The following is a 22,021-nucleotide window of genomic DNA, read 5'->3' on the forward strand; positions in this document are numbered from 1 at the left end:
CACACACACACACACACACACACACAAACACCTATAAAAAGGAGAGAGAAGAGGAGAGAATGAAGGATTTTCTGTCAGATATATAACCCAGCACAATATCCTTGCTGAAGGAAATATGGGAACAATACCTGAAAAGGCAACCACGAGGGAGGGGAAAATAAGGTAAAGGCCCAGGGTAGTGGCACACATCTGCAGTCCTAACAATTGGGAATTTGAGGGAGGAGGATAGGGAATTCAAGGCCAGCCTGGGCTATAAGTGTGAGGCCAGCCTAAGCTACATGAGAAGAGCAGCAGTCCTTTCTTATTGGATTGTAATAATTGTGTCCAAGCATTCAATCTCTTTTCCATTTTTCTCTGCAAACACTGGAGATTAAATTTGTTTTATTCTTCTCCTTTTGAAACCGAACCTCAATATATAGCCCACATTGACCTTATACTCACAATCTTACCACTACCACATTCAGCTTCTAGTTCTGCCCCCTCTACCCTTTCTGGTATTGGGGATGGAACCTAAGGCCTCACATATGCTACCACTGAGATAGCCAACCCTCTTCGTCACTTATTTTGAGAAAAGGTCTCACTAAGTTGACTAGACTGGCACTGAACTCACTTTATAACCCTTAATGGCCTTGAATTTTCAATCTTCTTACCCTTCTTCCCAGCAGCTGGGATTACAGGTCTGAGTCACCAGTCCCAGCTCTAATTTAATCTTTGTGGCAACAATACTCTTCACTCAGAATGTGTCTAAATATGAGGATTAATGAATATGGTTTGTGATAGCATGTCTATGGGGGACTGTTTCTCCTCACTATGGGGAAGCATTACAACTTCCTTTGTATTCTCTTAGCTAGACTATAGACTTGTTTAATTACTATTACATTTGTAATAGTAATTAAACAAATAGTAAATGCAACCACACTGTGGACTGCAGTATGCCTCAAGTTCTCCTTCAATACATGCTACGTAACACAACACTAGTTTTTTTTCCCCTTCCACCTTTGCTACTTGCTATGTAGCTCAGGTTAGTCCTGAGTTGTACCTGACTATCTTCCAGGTGCTATGATTACAGGTGTCCATCAACATACTCAGTCATGTGACATTTTAAGCCAGTAAATGTGTTCAAACTTGTTAGGCACTAATTAGTAAGTATAAACATGTTCTTCTTTTTTAAACAAGTGTTTTCTGACGAAGTCAAATCCATGACTTGACAGGGGCAGGCATGCTTGTGTGGAGGACAGAAATGGAGCTCAGCGGTACAGCACTTGTATAGCATTCACAACACCCTGGACTCCAAGGGTAGGAAAAGGAGATGTCAGAGAAATTCACCTTGTGTGGGATCTATCATTGATTTATCCCTCCAATTTACTGTAAGATGAGTCTCTTGTCTCTACCTACTAAGTACCAGAATTACAGGAATGTATGCTATAGTCAAGTGTATGCAGAACCAGAGATAGAACCCAGGGCTTTCTACACAGTAGGCAAGCACTCTGCCAACTGCACCATTTCCCCAGCCCTCACAGTTGTTTCTAACTGAATACAATTTTAGTAATAATTGTGAATACTTTCAATAATACATTTAAATAATATTTAAATAACTTTTACTTGTATACTAATACTATAATATCAGAACATTCACATTAAACACTTAGCAGACACTACTAATAGTTCAAATTATTTCTCCACTAACTTCGTCACCAGCGTTATACGTACAGCCTTACACTGCATGGTAACAACTCCTCATTAATTTTTCTGTTTAGTTGGTTGGGTTTTCTGAGACAAGGCCTCATGTAGCTTAGGTTTACTTGGAACTCAGTATGTCACTCAGGTTGGCCTAGAACTCAAGACCCTCCTGCTTCACCTCCGAAATACTGGGATTACAGGTGTTCACTACCATGCCTAGCTTTCTCTCATTTTTTTCTGACTCCTCTGACACCATCAATTTTTAATCTATGTCCCTTAAAGAGCAAATATAGAAGAAACCATGAATGCTGTCAAGCCCAGGTATCCCTTGATATTTTCAGCTATACCATACTGGCAGGGGACCTTCTGGTCATTTAGCCCTGGAGTGGTTCCAACTGTGTCAGTATCTGTAAGCAGTCACACGGGACCAGTTCCTCCTGTAAGAACTAGAACATTCCCCCAGGGAAATTGAGTCCTAGTTTGGATATGGGAAACCCAAGGCAGTCTAAAAACCACTCAAAGAGGCTCTGGCTGTTCAGGAACAAAAACATTTCCTAAGATTAATAACTAGCATAGATGAATTTTCTATCCTGTTTTGTCTCGCTGTTGTGATTATTTTATTTTGTAGGTATGAGTGAGTGCTTTGCCTGTGTGTCTGTGCACCACTTGCATGCCTGGTGCCCATGGAGGCCAGAAGAGGGCACTGGATTCCCCTGGAACTGGAGTTACACATGGTTGTAAGGTGCCATGTGAGTGCTAGAAACCGAACCCAGGTCCTCTGCAAGAGCAACCAGTATTCATAATCATGAGCCCCCTTGTTTATTTAGATAGGGTCTTGCTATATAGTCTTGACTGGCCTCAAACTGGCAGCAATTCTCCTGCCTCTGTTTCTACCACCCAATTGCTGGGATAAGAGTTTGTGTACCACCAAAGAAAATGAGTGAAATTACTGTCAAGCCTTGGATTAACTCTTGAGGCTCTCCTCTTGTACTGTACAAATATAATTAGTCACTGCTTACCATGCTCTCTCTACCTCCCACGTCCTTCTCTTTCAACATGGTTATTCCTATACCCTGTCATTTAGTCTCAACTTAGAACTCACTTCTCTTGAGAATGAACATGATCAAAATACATTATGTGAATATATTAAAATGGCATAATGAAACCCATTATTTTGTAGAATGAATATATTCAAATTAAAGAGTATATGGAGCCATTATGCTGGGAGGGAGAAGAATAAGAGGAAAAGGAAGAAAAGGAGGGAGAGAAGCACAAAGCCCAGGGAGATGGCTGACTGTATAAAGGCATTTGCCACCAAGCCCAAAGACCTAAAGTTCCCTGAGTTCTACTCCCAGGACCCACAAGATGGAAGAAAAGGATGGACTCCAGTAGGCTGTCCTCTGACCTCCTCACACACACCACAGCACATACATGCACTCATGTGGACCAAAAAAAATGTAGCTTAAGAAGTTAAGTAAAAAGACTAGGGGTGTAACTCAATGACAGAGCACTTACCATGACCAATGCTGTAGGTTCAGCACCCCCTCCCGTCTCTCTGTCTCTCTCTGTCTCTGTCTCTCACACTCACTCACTCACTTTTATTTCCTTCATGTATTCTCATAATAGCAATAGAATGTATTAACTCAGTAACTCAATAGAGTATATGAACTTCCAAAACTGATCAATTTGTAATATATTTATTCTGGGTTTTAAGAACAAGCTTAGGCTGGATTTCTTTCACTACCTCTCCCTTCCTTTGCAGAGCTGAGGATGAAACCCAAGGCCTCAAATATTCTAGGCAAGAACTCGACCACTTCACTCACTCAGCCATCAAAGCATCAATTAGTCTACAGGGGGAAAAATTTTTTTTTAATGGGGAAAATTCTTAAATGGACAAAAATGCCAATAAAAATAAGCCATCAAAATATACACAGAAACGGGGGGGGGGGGGGGATGCCTCCTGAAAAAGTTAGTATAACAAACAACACGACTGCTCTAGGTTCAAAGATTCTGCAAGACATTTGAAATTTTCATGTAAGACCCTTAAAGAGGGAACTAAAGTGATAAACGGCCTGTCGGTTAACAGTGGGTACTGCTCTTCCAGAACCTGAGATCTGGTTCCCAACACCACACCAGGTGGCTCACAACCTCCTGCGGCTCCAGCTCCAAGGACCCCATGCCCTTTTCCGATGTCCCAGAGCAGTGCACTCGAGAAGGCATAAACCCGCACCCCATACATAAATATCAAATTTTTAAAAATATGTTAAAAAAAAAAAACAACAAAAATGTCTTAAAGAGGTCTGGGCTTATAGCTTAGTGGTAGAGAGCTTACCCAACAAGCACAAAGCCCTGGATTCAATTGCCACTATCGAAAAAACAAAACAAAGAAACTTTGAAGAGATCTTAGATGCAAAAACACTCAATTTTATAACAATGAAGAATTCTGATTTCACACAAAGAAGCTATTAGATAACATTATTGTTTTTAGTTATCTTGGTTGAAACATTACCATTAAGGTCTTACTGGGTGGATATCTTAATTTTTTAGAAGATGTATTACCCATTCTGTAAAGTATCATGCCTGAAACTCTCAACTTATTTCAAATAGTTCACCATAAAACGTTATTTTACTTTTCCTTGGAAAAAGCCAATCAGTACTAACCTAACAAAGCCTCCATTTTTTAAAGTCTGCAAGAAGGCACAGGCCTACAACATTCAGACAATAGCTAACTATTTGGGCCGGGGTGTCGCTCAGCAGGAGCGTACTTAGCATCATGAGGTCCCGAGTTGCATCCCCAGCATCAAATCAGAGTAACTTGGTATCCTTACTTTTCTTCGACACAAAGGGACCCGTGTAGGGTCTATGTACGTTTAGATTTACATACAGATAGACGCATCCTGCATATGGGTATAAAAAAGCTATTTTTTTAAAGATCAGAATGCAATGTGTCTCAGGTAAACAGATGTCCCACAAAAGCTAAATTTTCGGATAAAACATTCCTTTCCACACACACACACATACACCCACACACAAAGAAAAAACGAGGAAAGGGCTGTCCTCACCCACCTTTCGGCCAAAGCTCGGCTGCAGCAAACAGAATCGCCCGGTCCGAGAATGGAAGATGCAGCGTCTCAATGCGATGCCAATGGCGGAAAGTCTATTCTTTCTGGGAGGGGGACTGGGGAGAACAATTCCACAAAGGTTACTTTGCACGGGCTTTAGAAGAAAGGTGGATGCAAACAGCTCCGGGCTGAGTCCCGATGCGCACTCGGGGCCGCGGCACCTGGAAAGGCTGCAGACCCCGGCGGACGCGCGGCCCCGCCAGCGGAGCTCGGCCCGGCCCGCCGAGGCCTACCGAGTGCTCTCCCTCCCGGTGCAGGCCCCCGCACCCCCTCACCGAATCCTCACCGTGCGGAGTGGAGAGCCCTCGGACAAACGCCGAGAAGGTCTCAGGGCTCCGAGAAAAAAAGGGGGGCCGGTGGCGTGACGTCACTTCCGCTTCCGGCTCGGCGTTCTCGGCCACGTTGGATGCCTTCGGGCCGGGGAGAAAAGCCTGTTTGTTCCCGCGTCGGGGCAGTTGCACCCTTCTTCGGGTGGGCTCGTAAGGGGCGCAGAGACGAAAGGGGCCGAGAGGTCGAGGTCAGAAGCGAGGCCCTGAAGACGGGCGGGCAGCGCGGGGGCGGGGTGAGGGGCGGGACCAGGCCCGGGTGCGCCGCAGTTGATGGCGGACCGGTGGGGCGAGGATGGGGGTGGGGACGCCCCGATGGAGATGCTGCTGACAAAAGCCTTTCTGTCGGGCCTCTCCCTCACGCTCGCGGTGCCCTTAGCCGTGTTGCATAATCTGCCAACCCAGGAAAAATGATCCGTCCGGCCCCTTCAGTCACTGCCGTCTGCAGACACCTTTTTGTGGACCTGCCTTTGTGTGCCTCTGGACACCGCGCTGACGCCGCAGTCGCTGACTCTGTCGTGTTTGTAGAATAAAGGCACAACCCCCCACCACCACCCAGGGCTCAGTTTGTAAAGCCCCTGCCTAGCATGCACGCAGCCCTGGAATCCATCTCCAGCCCCGTGAGATGGTGCCCGCCTGTCTCAGTGCTTGGGAGATAGAGACGAGAGGTTCAAGGCCAGCCTCCGCTACATAGTAAATTCGAAGCCAGCCTGGGATTCATGAAACCCTGTCACCAAAATAAAATAAAAATGGGCTTTCTGTAAATTCTGAGTCTTTTGAATTTTCTTTGTTTCCTTTCCCCTCCATCTAATGTGGCTTGTTTGGGGTTTGGAGCGCGTGGAGGGGGAGTGTGTGTGTGTGTGTGTGTGTGTGTGTGTGTGTGTGTGTGTGTGTGTGTGTGTGTGTGTGTGTGTTCCCCATTGAGTCAGGGTATTTTGTAGCCCAGGCAGGATCTTATGTAGCCCATGCAGGCCTCTAACTCCCTAGGCTGTGTTAACTCTGAACGGAGTCTCCCGCCTCCTCCTCTGAAGTATTGGGATAACAGGCATGCCCATGTTGGGATTAATAGGGTACATGGGTATTAGTGTATGTTATTCAAGAAGTTTGCCAACAGAGCTTCATCCTCTACCTCAAGTGTTAAGTTTTCTGTTTCTTGGAATTTACCAAATAAACCAGCCTTTCCTACTTTACAAAGTAATATTGCTAACATGCATTCTAAAATTGTGCCTCAAGGCTTTTCTGGGTATCACTGAGTTTTCAGTGGTTGGCCTTTGGGGAGTTACTGTGAACACTAATTTACTGGCATTTTTTTTCAATAATTATTCACTAGGGCTGAGAAGACAGTTTGGTGGCTGAATACTTGCCTAGTACACTCAAGTCTCTAAGTTCAGTCTCCACTGCTGCGATTTTGTTGTTGTTGTTGTTGTTGTTGTTGTAAGTTTTTTGGAAGCTGAAGAGGCCTCACCCATAAGGGCACTTGCTGCTCTGAGGACCAGAATTCAGTTGCTCGCACCTTCTTGATATGGCTCAAATTGCCTTTAACTCCAACTCCAGCAGATGTGGTGCCCTCTTCTGCTCTCTGCAGGCACTCACACTCACATGCACATAAACACAACTAAATAATAAAAATATGAATCTAAAAAGTTATTCATAGACATTCCTGCAATCCCAACACACTCCAGAGACTGAAGCAGGAGGATCAAGAGTTGGAGGCCAGTCTGGGGTGTATAATGAGTTCAAAACCAGCCTGAACTACTGGATTGTATTTCTACACATATAAACTGGTTGTACTAATTTGTATCACCAGCATCTCAGAGCACAATAAATGCCTCATTCTTGAATGAATAAATAAGTGAAATATAGGACACTGAGAAGAAAAGTCACTCAAGACTACTCTTTTGAATTCTGAGGAAGTGTCTCAAGGGAAGCTGTGTACTTGAACTGTATTAAATCAGAGCTCTTGGAGGCCAGCCTCAGCTACATAGTGAATCCCTGTCTATAAATAAATAATAAAATAGTATCTCTGTGTTAGCAAATTTAGTTTACAGATATGTTGAATTGGTAACTCCTTTGCTGTTCTTTTCCATCTTTTCTGTATACAATGATCAGTTTGTAGGAGGAAGTCTGTATTTGTAAAGAATATTTAGGTTTCATGAAATTTTAGATAACATGAGGTCCTAATATTTTTTTCTGAGTTTTAGTGGTGGTGGTGTGTGCATGTGCATGGGCATGTGTGTGACAGGAAGAGCAGGCATGTACATGGTCATGTATGGAGGTCAGAGGAGAACTTTCAGGAGTCGGTTCTCTTCTCATGGTTTCAGGAATGGAAGTCAGCAATGGAAATCATCTCTTTCACCCACTGAGCCAGCTTGCTGGCCCAAATAGCTTACTTTTTTAGAGACAATTTAGCAACTTGTGTATTTTCTATTTTTGGAATAGTTCAAAATAAAACTAGGTCAGGCATAGAGGCATTCACCTTTAATCTAGCACTCAGGCAGCAAATATAGGTGGATCTCTGTGAGTTCAAAGCCAGCCATTGATACAGATTTCAGAAAAAAGACAAAACTACTGTTTTATATGTGGATCCTAGCTTTGTGTGTGTGTGTGTGTGTGTGTGTGTGTGTAAGTCATGAACCTAGAAAGGGGAGCATGAATGGGGTGGGAGGAGAGGTTTTAAGGAAATAGGATTTGGGCTGGAGAGATGGCTCACTGGTTAAGAGCCCTGGTTTAATTCCTAACACATACATGGTGGCCCACAACAGTCTGTAACTTGAGCTCCAAAGATACCTGACACCCTCTTTTAGCCTCCATGGGCACCAGACATGCATACAATGCCCAGAAATACATGCAGGAAAAATACCCATACCTATACAAAAAAAAAAAAATTGTTTTAAGAGGTAGAAGTAGAGGCGGTAAGCTGGAAGTGGGTACGAGGGTACATTTTGAAGAGGTGGGAACTGCAGAAATGAATGGGGGAGGACAGTCAACCAAAGCAAGGTATGTATGAAAATGTCATGCCGAAACTTATTACTTTGCTTACTAAAAAAAACACGTGAAAGGGGTAGAAAGATGGTTCAGCAGTGAAGGCTATTTGAAGCTCTTCCTGAGGACATGAATTTGCATCCCAGCGTCCGCGTTGGACAGCTCACAGCAATCTATTAGCTGCAGCTCCAGGGATCTGACCCCGGGAGCTGTTCTGATTCAGTGCGGACAGGAGGCAGATCACCCCTATTTCTGTAAATAAGTTTTGAACGAGATTGTTGTTCTTGAAAATGTGTGCCTGTGTTTATCACCTTTTAGTTTTGTAAAGACAGGATGTACCTGGCTCAATATTTGGCCAAGCCAGCAAAATGATAAGTGTTGTGTTTTTGTTTAAAGATGTTTTGATGTAAAAGTAGGAAAAAAAAAACATATTTGACATACTTGTTTTTTGCCAGAGGTTAACATTGGGGGATGGGAAAAACTTATTAGTGTGGAAAAAATGCTTGGTTTTGATATATAGATAAAGACGACTGGAACTACTTGGGGCTGGCCACTTGTGTGAAACTCATCTGGTGGTCAGACAGTTCATTTCTTCGCACCAATACCCCTTCCCCATCTCAGGACCTGAACTTGAGCCGAGGCTGGACCCCAGTAATAATGTATTTGCTATTATATGATATATGATATACTTAATATTGTATAGTATATTGTGTATTATTAATTTGTATGGTATATTGATATTAATATATATGGGCTGGGGAGATGGCTCAATTGTCTAAGAGAACAGGCTACTCCTCCAGAGGACCCAGGTTTGATTTCCAGCACCTACATGACTGATCACAGCTGTCTATAACTCCAGTTCCAGGGACCCTTCACAGGCACCAGGAAAGACACAGTTGCACAGCTGTTTTGCACAAGCAAAACACTCATACACATAATAAAATAATAAACTTTTCATATATGTATATAGAGGCCTATCAATGTTGATTGGTTATGTTTTTGTTGCTGTAATAAAGCCCATGACCAGCCGGGCGGTGGTGGCGCACACCTTTAATCCCAGCACTAGGGAGGCAAAGGCAGGTGGATCTCTGTGAGTTCGATGCCAGCCCGGACTACCAAGTGAGCTCCAGGAAAGGCGTAAAGCTACACAAAGAAACCCTGTCTCGAAAAACCAAAAAATAAAATAAAGTAAAATAAAATAAAGCCCATGACCAAAAACAACTTACAAAAAGAAGAGTTTATTTGGACTTATGTTTCCCATGGGATGAGAGTCCATCATGGTAAAAAAAAAAAAAATCTTAGCAGCAGGCAGGCATGGCAGCTGAAGCAGGAAGCTGAGAGATCATGTCCCAACCCCAAGCTAGAAGCAAGAGGGTGAACTAGAGATGGGGTGAGGCCTCAAACTTTCAAAGCCCACCCCCAGGGACATCTGTCCTCCAGCAAAGCCTCATGTCCCCATGACCTCCCCAAACAGAGCCACCAGCTGGGGACCATGTGTTCAAACCCTGAGCCTATGGGAGACATTCTCTTTCAAACAACTACAATTGTTCATGGTAATTTTTTCTACTTGTTTGAGACAAAGCCTTATGTAGCCAAGATGGCCTCAAACTCCCTAAGCAGGCATAGTAAGGACCCTAACTCGAGAAAGGAAAAAAAAAGGAAAACAAAGAGTTGGGAGCAGGGTGATGGTGGCACATGCCTTTGATCCCAGCAGAGGGAGAGGCAGGGGGATCTCTGTGAGTTCAAGGCCAGCCTGCTCTACAGAGAGTTCAATTCTACCCAAGGAAAGGTGGAAGGTGAGATGTGACCCTACAAAGTTGCCTTCTGACCTCCACTAGGGCACCACAGTAACTGGGTACCCACATGTACACAGCATACACAGAAATAATTAAAAGAAAAATTAAAGGTTTTTAAAGCCAGGCGTGGTGGTGCATGTCTTCAATTCCAGTGCTCAAGAGGCAGAAACAGTGGGATCTCTGTGAGTTTGTGGACTGGAGAGACGGCTTTGTTATTAAAGAGCATTTGCTGCTCTTCCAGAGGATACAAGTTTGATTCCCAGCACCCACATCTGATGATTCTCGACTGTCTTGGGACTTTTTATTGCTGTGAAGAGACACTATGACCATGGCAACTCTTGTAAAGGAAAACATTTAATTGAGGTGGCTCGCTTACAGTTTCAGAGGTTCCGTCCATTATCATCAGGATGGATAACATGGCAGCACACAGGCAGATGTGGATCTGGAGCTGAGAGTCCTACATCTTGACTCAGAGGCAACAGGAAGTCAACTGACTGTCACATTGAAGCTTGAGAAAAGAGAGACCTCAAAGCCTGCCCCCGCAGTGACACACTTCCTCTAAAAAGGCCACACCTCCTAATAATGCCACTCCCTTTGGGGGCCATTTTCTTTCAAACCACCACAACAACCAACTGTAACTCCAGCTCCAGGGAATCATACACTCTCTTCTGGTCCTCGTGGCCACCTGCACTCTTGTGCATATACCCACCATATACACACACAAAAAAAATCTTTTAAGTGAAGAGCTGAAGATGTGGAGCACTTATCTAACATGCAGTAGTGTCTGGATTTGTTCCTCTGTTCCTGTACAAAAAAAAGGAAGCAAGGTGAATTAGGGTTTTCCCTAAAGGAACAGAACTTATGAAGCAAATATAGATGATAGATAGACAGATAGACAGATAGACAGACAGACAGACAGACAGACAGACAGACAGACAGATAGATAGATAGATAGACAGATGATAGATATTTACTGTTGCTATAATAAACCACCATGATCAAGAAAAGAAAGAATAGCCGGGCGGTGGTGGCGCACGCCTTTAATCCCAGCACTCGGGAGGCAAAGGCAGGCGGATCTCTGTGAGTTCGAGGCCAGCCTGGTCTACAAAGTGAGTTCCAGGAAAGGCGCAAAGCTACACAGAGAAACCCTGTCTCGAAAAACCAAAAAAAAAAAAAAAAAAAGAAAAGAAAGAATAGATTTGGGCTTACAGTGACAGAGAGTTCGAATCAATAATGGCAGGGACAGCATTGCAGCAGGGGCAGGCGTGGCGGCAGGAACAGAAAGTTGAGAACTCACATGTGGAACCTCAAGCACAAAACTAACCGAAAATGACCAATTCTTTAAGCTTTTCAGTCCTACCTCCAGTGACATACTTCCTCCAACAAGGCCATACCTCCTAAACTGCTGTGGAATGTCTTTCTGTACACTGTGAATATGTATTGCTCTGACTAGTTGATAAGTAAAGCTGTCTGGCCTATGGCAAGTCAGGTTATAGCTAGGCGGGAAACTGATGAGAGAGAGAGGAAGAAGAAAGGCAGAGGGGAGAGACGCCAGCCACCGCCAGAAGAAGCAAGATGTGAAAGTACCCGTAAGCCACAGCCACGTGGCAACTTATAGATTAATAGAAATGGGTCAAGTTATAAGAGCCAGCTAGCAAGAAGTCTGCCATAGGCCAGGCAATTGATGATTAATATTAAGCCTCTGAATGATTATTTTATAAGTGGCTGTGGGACCTTGGGCCTGGGCGAGACTGGAGAAACCTTCCAGCTACACTAAACCTCCCCAAACAGCACCACCAACAGGGACCAAGTATTCAAATATGGGAGCCCGTAAGTGACGTTCTCATTCAAATCCCTACAATATATGAAAAGGAGATTCTTAGGTTGGCTTACAGGCTGCAGTTTGGGTAGCCCAACAACTGTGTTGGAAAGGACAAGAATCCAGTGGTTAATCTGTCCACAAGGCTTGGATATCTCATCAGTCCCGATTTGGCACTGGAGTCCTGAAGGATGCCTGGAGAGCTGCTAATCTTCAATCTGTGTTGGAATCCCAAAGAAATTGGTTCTAGTACTGATGAAGAAATGCCTCAGCAACAGAATAGATGGACTCACTGGCAACAGTGAGCAAAGCAGGCAAAAAGCGGTTTCCTTCTTCCATGTCCTTTTATCTGGGTGCCACAGAAGATGCTGCCCAGATTTAGGGTGAGTCTTCCTGCTTCAAATAATCTGGTCAAGAAAATCCTCGCAGGAGTGTCCAGCAGTTTAAATGTTAGTTGATTCCAGATGTGGTCAAGTTGACAAGATTAGCCATCATGGGCTGCTAGGGAAATGACTCTACTGTAAATATTTGCCACACAAGCATAAAGACTTGAATTTGTATCTTTAGAAGCCAAACTCAGGAGCATGATATAGCATCTATAATCTTAGCACTCCTACAGCAAAATATAATGTGGAGACAGGAAAGTCACAGGCCAGTTATCCTGGTATAAGCAGCAGTGAACAAGATACGTTGTCTAAAATAAATTAAAAGCAAGATACTTGAGGTATCTACTGACCTCCACGAGGTTGTCCTGACAGGTGTGGGCCCGCCCACACTCACACACATGAACACTGTTTTGTATGGTGGATGATCCTCAGTAGTGGCACTTTCTGTTCTGACTGAGTGAGTTTATTGACTATACAGCAAGCAGGAAAACAAGAATAAGCCAGCAGCAGAAATATAGTAGAGCATCGTATCAGACACTGCCACCAGCAGAAAGTCCAAGATAGGGTGCAGGCAGTCAGCCCGGCCCCTGGTGGATAAAGAGGGTCTCAGAGCATAGCCTAGATAACACTTCCAGTTAGCCATTCCCATCACAGCATTTTATATCATAAGGTAAATTAGTCTTTTGCTTTGGGAAGATACTTGGAAATAGTTTACCTCCCAACTGTGTTCAAGGACATAATGTTTTTATTCTGCCAATTTTCTCTACTTTTTCAGCATGATATTTTCATTCTTGGCCTTGTCTCCATTTTCTCACAGGGCCAGGGGCAGGGCAGTCCATCCCTGGACAGGAGGTCATGGAGGACACTCAAGACAAACATACTTGGGTCTGAAGTGGAGGACTAACTGCACTTCCAGAACCAGCGTCTCAATAATCTTAAACAGTGTGTGGCAGTGTACTAACACAATGTGTATTACATCTTGTTTTTAAACTATTCCTGAGTAGTTACAGGATAGGAAGGGACTACAATGAGTAGTGAGTACAATAGGTAAAAGCAGAAACATAGTCATCACTACAAGTGCAGTCATTAGTGATATTATCACTACATCACATTTATATGTTTCTCAGCCTGCAGCCCATCCCAAGAGTCCTATGGAATGAGTATTTTACTAATGTTGTTTGTAAATCTGAGATCAATGCAGAAATATTCCGAGAATCATCATTCAGGTCAAAACAACACATGGCTGGAAATTCTCTGCACTCAGGTGGTGTAATAATAAGCAACAGCAGCTCGAATATACCTTGGCACATATTGATTAATTCAATACACTTTGTTTTTCTTGTATAAAAACCCTTACGTGGTGGCCACAGCTGGAGCCTGGGTTCTCTGAACAGAGACTCTGGTGTGGGTTTTTACAAGATGGTCAGTGAATTCCTGATAAGAAGATTTGGTGAACACAGTCTTTTTCCAGAGGTCAGGGTCAGGTAGCTGTAGGTCTTGGAGATGGCATCAAAGGTGGTCTTGGCAAAGTTGCCCAGGGTGGCAGTGCAGCCTCTGGCTGACGTGTAGCAGTCATCAATACCGGCCATCATCAGTAACTTCTTAGGCACAGGAGCAGAGATGATGCCAGTGCCCCTGGGGGCAGGGATGAGACACACCAACACAGAGCCACAGCGGCCTGTCACTTTGCACGGAACAGTGCAGAGCTTGCCAATCTTGTTCCCCCAGTAGCCTCTCCACACAGGGACAATGAACAACTTGGCCAAGATGATGACCACTCAGATGGCAGTGGCTACTTCCTTAGAGCACTTAACACCAAAACCAGCATGACCATTGTAATTCCCAATAGGGACAAAAGTCTTGAACCTGGTCCTCTGGCCAGCCCGAGTCTGCTTCTGCACTGGCATGATCTTCAGAACCTCATTCGTTAGTGATGCACCAAGGAAAAAGTCCATAATCATAAATTCCTTAGTGGGCAGGGATTTGATCTTCATGACTTTGACCAGGCGGCCCAGTTCAGTGATGGGGATCCAGTCCTTGTCTTCCGCTTTACTTCCAAGAGTCCTGAGGCCTTTGGCCACGCCTACAGCTGCTGCTGCCAACTCCTCAGAAGCCTAGCCTGGTCCTTCCGCGGCACTGGCTTCCTCCGCCATTTAGTGTTTTCCCGAAGAAGAGAAAGTTTGATTAATTCTTAACAGCAGTCAAGGCTAAGGCAGTGCTGTTCACTACTTTAGTGATGAAGCTTCTAACTGAAAGTTCACTTTGCAACCCAGCCGTAAGCCCTGGAACGGCTCGCAAAGATGTAGCTACTGCAATAGTCGTCAAAGCAGGTACGGGATGAGGTTAGCATCACAAGACCAGAAAGAGTGCGCCTGACCCAAAACGTGGAGTTCTTTATGATAAGAGCCCTTAGTATAAAGACGTCTGTACACTATGTCACCGATCACACAGCCCACATATCTCACTAGTGTGTGATCAGAAGATACGTTAAAACAAAGCGGACACTATTCACAAGCTTCTGCAGGAACGTACTGCCAGTAGAGTGAGTTACATTACATTCTTAGAGCGGGACAGTCCGTACAAAGACAGCACTGATTAACAGTATCCGTGCTGGCCACGTGGCTGTCTAGTGGGTTAGCATGAAGGGCATCCCTGTAGCATTTACCAATGTCTCCACAGGTAATGCCTCTCTCTATCAGGTTATTTTGTAGCAACTTTTAAGAACATTTTTGAAGGTTTTATCTTTAATTTTGTGTGTGTGTATGAGTAGAGGTGCTCACAGGGGGCGGAAGAGAGCATCTGATTCCCCTTGGAGCTGGAGTTAGAGGTGTTTGTGAGCTTCCTTGCGTGGGTCTGGAACTGAACTCGGGTCTTCTGCTGGAGCACTAGGCACTCTTAACTTTTAACTGTTGAACCATCTCTCTAGCCCCAATGTTTTAATTTATAAATGACATTTATTCATTTACTGTTGTGGGTGGAGGGAAGAAGTGGGTGGGCCTGTTGGGGCCGGAGGACAACTTGCAGGAGTCAGTTCTCTCCTCCTTTCATGTAGGCCCCAGGACTGAACTCACTGCGAGGTGTGGTGGCGAATGCCCTTACCAGCTGAGCCGTACCACCGGCCCTTGTAGTGGTTTTCTAGGACTATATCTATTATGAACACCAAAAGTAAACTGATTAGATTTAGAGCTAAATTCAACCTGAAATTTGGTTTTGTTGTTTTGTTTTTCAAGACAAGGAATCTCTGTGTAGCCTTGGCTATCCTGGAACTCACTCTCTAGACCAGACTGGCCTTGAACTCATAAAGATCCTCCTGCCTCTACCTCCTGAGTGCTGGGACTAGGGGTGTGTGTCACTATGCCAAGCTTATATTTGTTTTTATTTCCTGTGTATACATGTGTGCCTGAGTTTTCATAAGAGCACCATATACATGCAGGAATCCAGAGAGGTCAGATCCCCTGACATTGCAGATGGTCATAAGCCACTCTGTGGGTGCTAGGAGCCAAACCCACATCCTTTGCAAGTGTAGCAAGTGCCCTTAATTGCTGAACCATCTCTCCAGTCCCTCCCTACAGTTATTTTAAAAATTACATTCATTTATTTCCATGAGGGAGAAAGTGGGTGTGCACATGACATGGCATCCTTGTGGAGGTTGGGACAACTCATCAGAGTGTATTCTCTCCTACCACATAAGTTCCTGGGTTCAAACTCAGCCCTCATGCTTGGTGGCAAGTGCCTTTACCCACTGAGATATCTCAAAGGCTGCTTTTTATGTTTGATGTAGATAAAGTCCTTATCATCCATTGAGTTGCTCTAGGGAGTCACATGGTGAAATCACAGTTGTTTTTCTGGGGGGCGGATCAATAACGTTTTTGAATTAAGAGATGTCTCTGTTGCCCTGGAAAAATACCTCCGTCGTCTCCCTCTCGTAAACTGCTCGTCTGACAGGAGTGGTGCAGTTAGTCCAGGAGCTAAGGATTTGCACAGCTCCCAGAAGAAGAATATTGAACTGGTCTCATAGAGATCAAGCAGCCTTCAGCAACATTAAGTATAATGGATATAAAATTCAAGATTCATCTGGGCATGATGGAGCACACCTTTAATCCCAGCATTCAGGAGGCAGAGGTAAGCAGATCTCTGAATTCAAGGCCAATCTGGCCTACAGATTGAGTTCCAGGACAGCCAGAGTTACACAGAGAAACCCTATCTCAAGAAAAATAAATAGATAGATAGATAGATGCCCCGATTCAGTATACTCGTGTGAGTAATGGGTGTATGAGACAGCCGGTCATCTCCTGGGCAGATGACCACTACTGTTTCATCCTGAATTTGTGCCACAATTTTCATAGCATGTGGAAGGCTTTCAGGGGCCTCTTTATTTCCAGCCTCCATAAAGTGCTGACTGATCCAAAGCCTTGGCTCCTTGTACTGCTGGCAGTGTCAGAGGGTTCCCTTGTTTTACTTTAACTTCATCAAATGCACAGAGCACTAACTGAGCTATTTTGATATGTCTTTGCATGGGCAGATCTTTGGCTCCAACAGTATTTAAATCACCTTAATCTCCCTCCAGTGGTCTGGCTGAATCATTCTACTTAGTATCTGAGTTCCAAGATGGCCAGACCTGACTTTCCCAAGATTAGCCCAAAAAATCTAGGAGGGGATAGAACACACTACCAGTAGGTGTCACACGCAGCAGGAACACGCCAGGCGGGGCGGCGGCGGCGGCGGCGGCGGCGGCGGCGGCGGCGGCGGCGCCGCATGCCTTTAATCCCAGCACTCGGGAGGCAGAGGCAGGCGGATCTCTGTAAGTTCCAGGCTAGCCTGGGTAACAGAGTGAGTTCCAGGACAGGCTCCAAAGCTACACAGAGAAACCCTGTCTTGAAAAACCAAACAAACAACAAACAAACAAACAAACCCCAAAACCAAGCAGCATGAACGCTAAGTGACACTCCGTGGGGAAGTACACATCCAGTCTCACTGAGTCAGAAGCTGCCCAAAAGGACACCTGAGCACCAGCCTTAACCTCCCAGGACATTAGCCCTATTGTTTCATCTTTTGTCTCCAACTATGGTTTGGAGATCTAGAGTCATCACCCATATTAGTGGTGTTTCATTTTGTCCTATTGGCCTATTTTTTAGGTCTGTACCATTTCCAGTAAATGATCTTTCCATTTATGGAATGAGCCTTGCCCTAACTGTTTAAATTGCTGTATTAACATCTGTGATGGTTATTCTTGGTTGTCAACTTGGCTATATTTGGAATTAACTGAAACTCAAATGGTTGGACACACCTGTCAGGTATTTTTTTCTTAATTAAATCATTTGAAGTGGGAAGACTCACTTTTCATCCAGATCTTGAGGTGGGAAGATCCACCTTTAATCTGGGCCACACCTTCTGGTGGCAGCCTCTATAAAGGACATGGAAGAAGGAAACACTCTTTTACCTGTTTGCTCTTGCTCTTGCTGACAAGTCTATTCCTTCACTGGCATTAGAGCCTACTTCTTTGGGAATCCTGGATATACTGAAGATCAGCTGAGGTATTCAGCCCCATGGACTGAACAGCTACTGAATTCCTGGACTTTCCATTGGTAGACAGCCATTGTTGGACTAGCTGGACCACAGCCTGTAAGCCATTCTAATAAATCTCCCCATTTTAATAAAGAATCCATATATTTTATATAAACATGTATCTATTTATAAACACATTCATATGTTAGATAAATTCTATAAGTTCTGTTACTCTAAAGAACTCTGACTAATACAGCTTGAAGTAGCTCCCATGTCACTCTGGATTTGTATGAGCATATCAACCTTAGCATTATAGTTTAGAGTCCATATAGTACTCATTTGGGCAGCATGGGCATATGGACATACAACCAAACATCCAGATGTAGGTATTTACTGCCACAGAGATGGACTGACAATTTTGAGATCAAGTCAAAGCTCCCGTATTATTGATCTGCCAGATTGTCCTGGTGATTTTGCCTGATGAATATGATCTATCCAATGATGCAGGATATCCCATTTCTGCATCTGCTGGCAGAGGGGCTCTTTGAGGATACTCTTCTTTATGATGTCCTGAGTACTAGGCATTCCATAGTCCTGTGCCCACCTGTGAGCAGCATACTCTCCAAGATGTCTGGATTTGTGATAAACCCATTTGTGCTTATCAGAGGGAGCTTACACACTCACTGGAGTCTGGACTGAGGAGTCTGGGCTGAATGATTATTCTATGGAGGTAAGTAAGCACACTGTGAAGTATCGCCATGAAGTACAGTGCCACTGACTGACCACTGCCAAATATCCTCCAACGCAGGTTTTTCCATATTTCTTTGCCACTTGTGGTCCATTCATGTTTTTGCTATCAGGCCATCCAAATGGCCATTTCATTTGTCACAGACCAGTTAATGTACACGTGGCACTGTCCTGAGTCAGTTTGAATAGCTTTATAGATAGCATATATCTCTACATATTGACTGCTCACACCAGAGGCTGAGGAGACCATTGATCAAAAGACTTTCTCCAACCTAACTGGAGACTCTGTTGTAACATCCAAAGTGAGAGAGCAGTCCGATTCTGCTGGGACAGTGGCCCTGCGTTTGCTCTGTCCTGCTTGCCCTTCCACTTGATGACACTAGGCTCCTATGCCTGCCCTGTTTCATGAGTGGCAGGTTTGATGTGTGCCCATGTTGTAATGGAGTGTGGAGTCTCATCAGTACTTCATGATAGGCAGTGATTGGTTCAGTTTCAATCAAAGCCCAGAAGAATCCAGTAACTGTTTCTCTAAAGGGGTATACGCTTCACTGGCAGAGGACAGATTTCTCTTCCAAAAGCCTGAAGGCACCCTCTGTTTTTCTCATTTCTGCCATAAACTCCAGTTGGCATACATCCCATCAGCTCTTCCTTATAATTCAATGTAGTCTGTTCTGACCAGCCAGACCTCTAGTGCCACGTATTATCTGGTTTGCATGTTCAAATGTTTGCTCCTGCTTAGGGCCTGTGCAAACTGAAATTTCTTTCTGGTTCTTTTATATAGAAGGTTCAAACTGTTCTAGATGAAGGATGGTGATGCTGGAAACCAATCAGACCAATGGACTTTGGGCTTGCTTTTTATCCTATACAATGAGAAATTACAATTTCTTCAGTCTGGATTTAAATAATATTTACTATCTGCCTTGATTCAAAAATACTTTCTCCAAATTAGACAGTAGTTTCCAGTCCTTGAGTTTTCACAGAGTTGATTTCCCATTCAAATTACTTCAACCTAGCAGTCACTAACACTACAGCTTCTGGGATGGCTTCTTCCTCCATCCTCTGAAGCATGATGTTATCAATGTAACTCATTATCTGAATGGAGAGAGACACCTTTACACCCTGCAAATGCTCTGTTATGAGGTGGTGGCATACAGTAGGACTATGAATATACCCTTGGGGTAGGCACACAAATGTGCATTCTTTGCCCTTGCTTGCATTAATCAGGATGGGTATGTACTGAGGCAAGCATTAGCCAGATCTATAACAGAGCCAGGCGCCTGAATGGCACTGTACTTTTCTAAAAAGGTGACAGCATCTGGGACAGCAGCAGTGAGAGGCAGAGCTACTTATTTAACTCTCAACAGTCTTTGGTCTTCTTCCATGATCATTGTTCTAACAGACCGTATGGATTTGCTCCACTAAGCAGTAGTAGGCACCAAAACTTTTATTTCCAAATCCTCCATAGTCTGGGCTATTTCTCCGTGGTCCCTTGATGATATTGCCTCATTTGCATCACCTTAGTAGCTCACCTACACAGGCACCTGTTGAGGCTTACAAGAAACAGTTCTGATTTCAGATTGATAAGTTCCAGCATTTAAATTTAGTTTTAATCCTCTTAACATATCAATGCTCACAATCTACTCTGGAATGGGAACTATCATTACCTCATGCCCCTGTCTAGGAAGCTGGCCACTTTTTAAATGGAACTGTAGTTTGTTTGGCAAAAATTCCCTCCCCTAATCTAGTAATTGTAACTGATTTCCCTTTGAACAATTTTGGATTACCATAAATTAAATTGGTCTCATCTCTAGTACCCACCAAAGTGCTAGTATAGTAGTTGACCCATTTTTCCAATAGATTATGACTTTAATGTGGGGCCTAAAGTCTTTACATGTCACCCTCACTTCTGGAGCTGGACTTTCCAGTTTTGAGAGTAAAACAGCAGACAAAGCAAAAGGAGCCACTGTAGCAATGGGGACCACCAGGGAAGCATCAGCCAGGGGCTTTCTGGAGGATAAGGATGCTTCTGTCTTTTATCTTTAAACATCTGTCGCAGTTCTTGGCTAGTCACTCCATCTATTTTATCACGTGGCACTTCTGACTTAAGAAGGGCAGTGAATGTTTGTCTCTGGGGGTTGGAAGCTCTCCTCCCATGGTGCACATGGGGAGGTTGCCTTCCTACAGTCCAGTCCCAACTTCCCTCTTTGCATTACCTTTTAAATCACTCAAGTCAATAAGTTATCTATCATTTATTAGCAGAGCCCTGATAATTTGTTTGTTGCTGGAGGGCTTCTCTCTAGGTTCTACCAAGCCCCGCAGTCCCACAATCCAAGTATAAAATAATCACTCAGACGCTTATATTACTTATAAACTGTATGGCCGTGGCAGGCTTCTTGCTAACTGTTCTTATATCTTAAATTAACCCATTTCTATAAATCTATACCTTGCCACGTCGCTTGTGGCTTACCGGTGTCTTTACATGCTGCATGTCTTGGCGGTGGCTGTAGTGTCTTTCCCCCTTCTTCCTGTTTCCCCAATTCTCCTCTCTCCTTGTCCCGCCTATACTTCCTGTCTGGTCACTGGCCATCAGTGTTTTATTTATATAGAGCGATATCCACAGCATTTGCTTATAAGCAGGAGATGCGGTTTTAATTGTCTTATCAGGGTCAGTGAGACAGGTCAGGAGGCAAAGGCACTTGCTGTCAAACTGGACGATCCAAGTTTGATCCCCAAGATCCACATGGAAGAAGAAGAAGAAGAAGAAGAAGAAGAAGAAGAAGAAGAAGAAGAAGAAGAAGAAGAAGAAGAAGAAGAAGAGAACCAACTCCCAAGAGCTGCCCTCGCACTTCCACACATACTTTGTGTCATGAGTGCAACCACCATAATAAATAAGTAATAAAGAATAAATATTTTTAAATTGTCCTATTCCTGATTTATGTTCCTAAAGCAGGGTTGTTAGATCATCAGCCGCTGCAACACTGGATGGCTCCAGGATTCTCCCACGGTTTGTACACAATCCTTTAAGGAGTATCATGGGTGATTAGCTGTGGGTCACCAATCAAGAGTCATCGCTTTGTCCCTGAGCACCCCTCATAGCCAGTTCGGACATGTTGGTGCTGCCAATTGGCCTGCCCTGTGCATCTGTGGATAAGCCCTTATGCTCCACACTCAGAACACATTGCACACTGCAGATTCTGTGGTGGCAATAACAACATGAAGTCTCTTGAATCCAGTTTAATACCAGTGACACCTAGGTCATACAATTGCACCAGCTAGGTAATCAGGGGTTCCCCAAGCCTCTAGGTAACCCTTGATAATGTCATTTATTTCATGCCATGTAAAGTATTCTATTACATCCCTTCAGATCCCCAAATCCTCCTGTTGTTCTAAGCATCTGTGCATGAGAGCCCAGCTTTCAGTAAGGTGGAATTCTCTCTCCTCATCATTACATCCCTCATCACTCTAATCCTTATCCCGTACATCACTATCCCAGTACAGGTGTCAGGATCTCAATTTGGCCACAGCATTTGCCAGGTGGCATTTCCAGGCACTGGCCCTCCACTTCCTCTCCTGCACTTGTTCACTAAGGATATGTGTCTGCCATTGCAACATCATCAACAGCTCTGCAAATCTGCCACCTCCTTTTCCCATTGAACAT

At 44.1% G+C, this 22,021-nt stretch overlaps 1 protein-coding gene, 1 long non-coding RNA gene and 1 pseudogene across 4 annotated transcripts in view; 1 reads left to right on the forward strand and 2 right to left on the reverse strand.

Annotated features, from left to right (window-relative positions):
- Znf561 (zinc finger protein 561) overlaps positions 1–5,227 on the reverse strand; it is a 29,649-nt gene extending 24,422 nt beyond the window's left edge. For all 3 annotated transcript variants that reach the window (XM_016005573.3, XM_016005571.3, XM_006987044.4), the window contains exons 1-2: positions 5,089–5,227; positions 4,747–4,858 (exon numbers count right to left, since the gene is read on the reverse strand). The gene's annotated coding sequence lies outside the window, so the exon portion shown is untranslated. The remainder of the gene's footprint in view (positions 1–4,746; positions 4,859–5,088) is intronic.
- LOC143274191 (uncharacterized) lies at positions 5,183–5,893 on the forward strand. Its single transcript, XR_013052632.1, has 2 exons — positions 5,183–5,319; positions 5,508–5,893. It is a non-coding gene; the product is annotated as an uncharacterized LOC143274191 (long non-coding RNA).
- A 7,449-nt stretch (positions 5,894–13,342) lies between these two features.
- LOC143274190 (small ribosomal subunit protein uS5 pseudogene) lies at positions 13,343–14,250 on the reverse strand (annotated as a pseudogene).
- Between the last annotated feature and the right edge of the window lie 7,771 nt (positions 14,251–22,021).

This window comes from Peromyscus maniculatus, chromosome 7, assembly GCF_049852395.1.
Source record: "Peromyscus maniculatus bairdii isolate BWxNUB_F1_BW_parent chromosome 7, HU_Pman_BW_mat_3.1, whole genome shotgun sequence".
In the NCBI taxonomy this organism is placed as follows: Eukaryota; Metazoa; Chordata; class Mammalia; order Rodentia; family Cricetidae; genus Peromyscus; species Peromyscus maniculatus.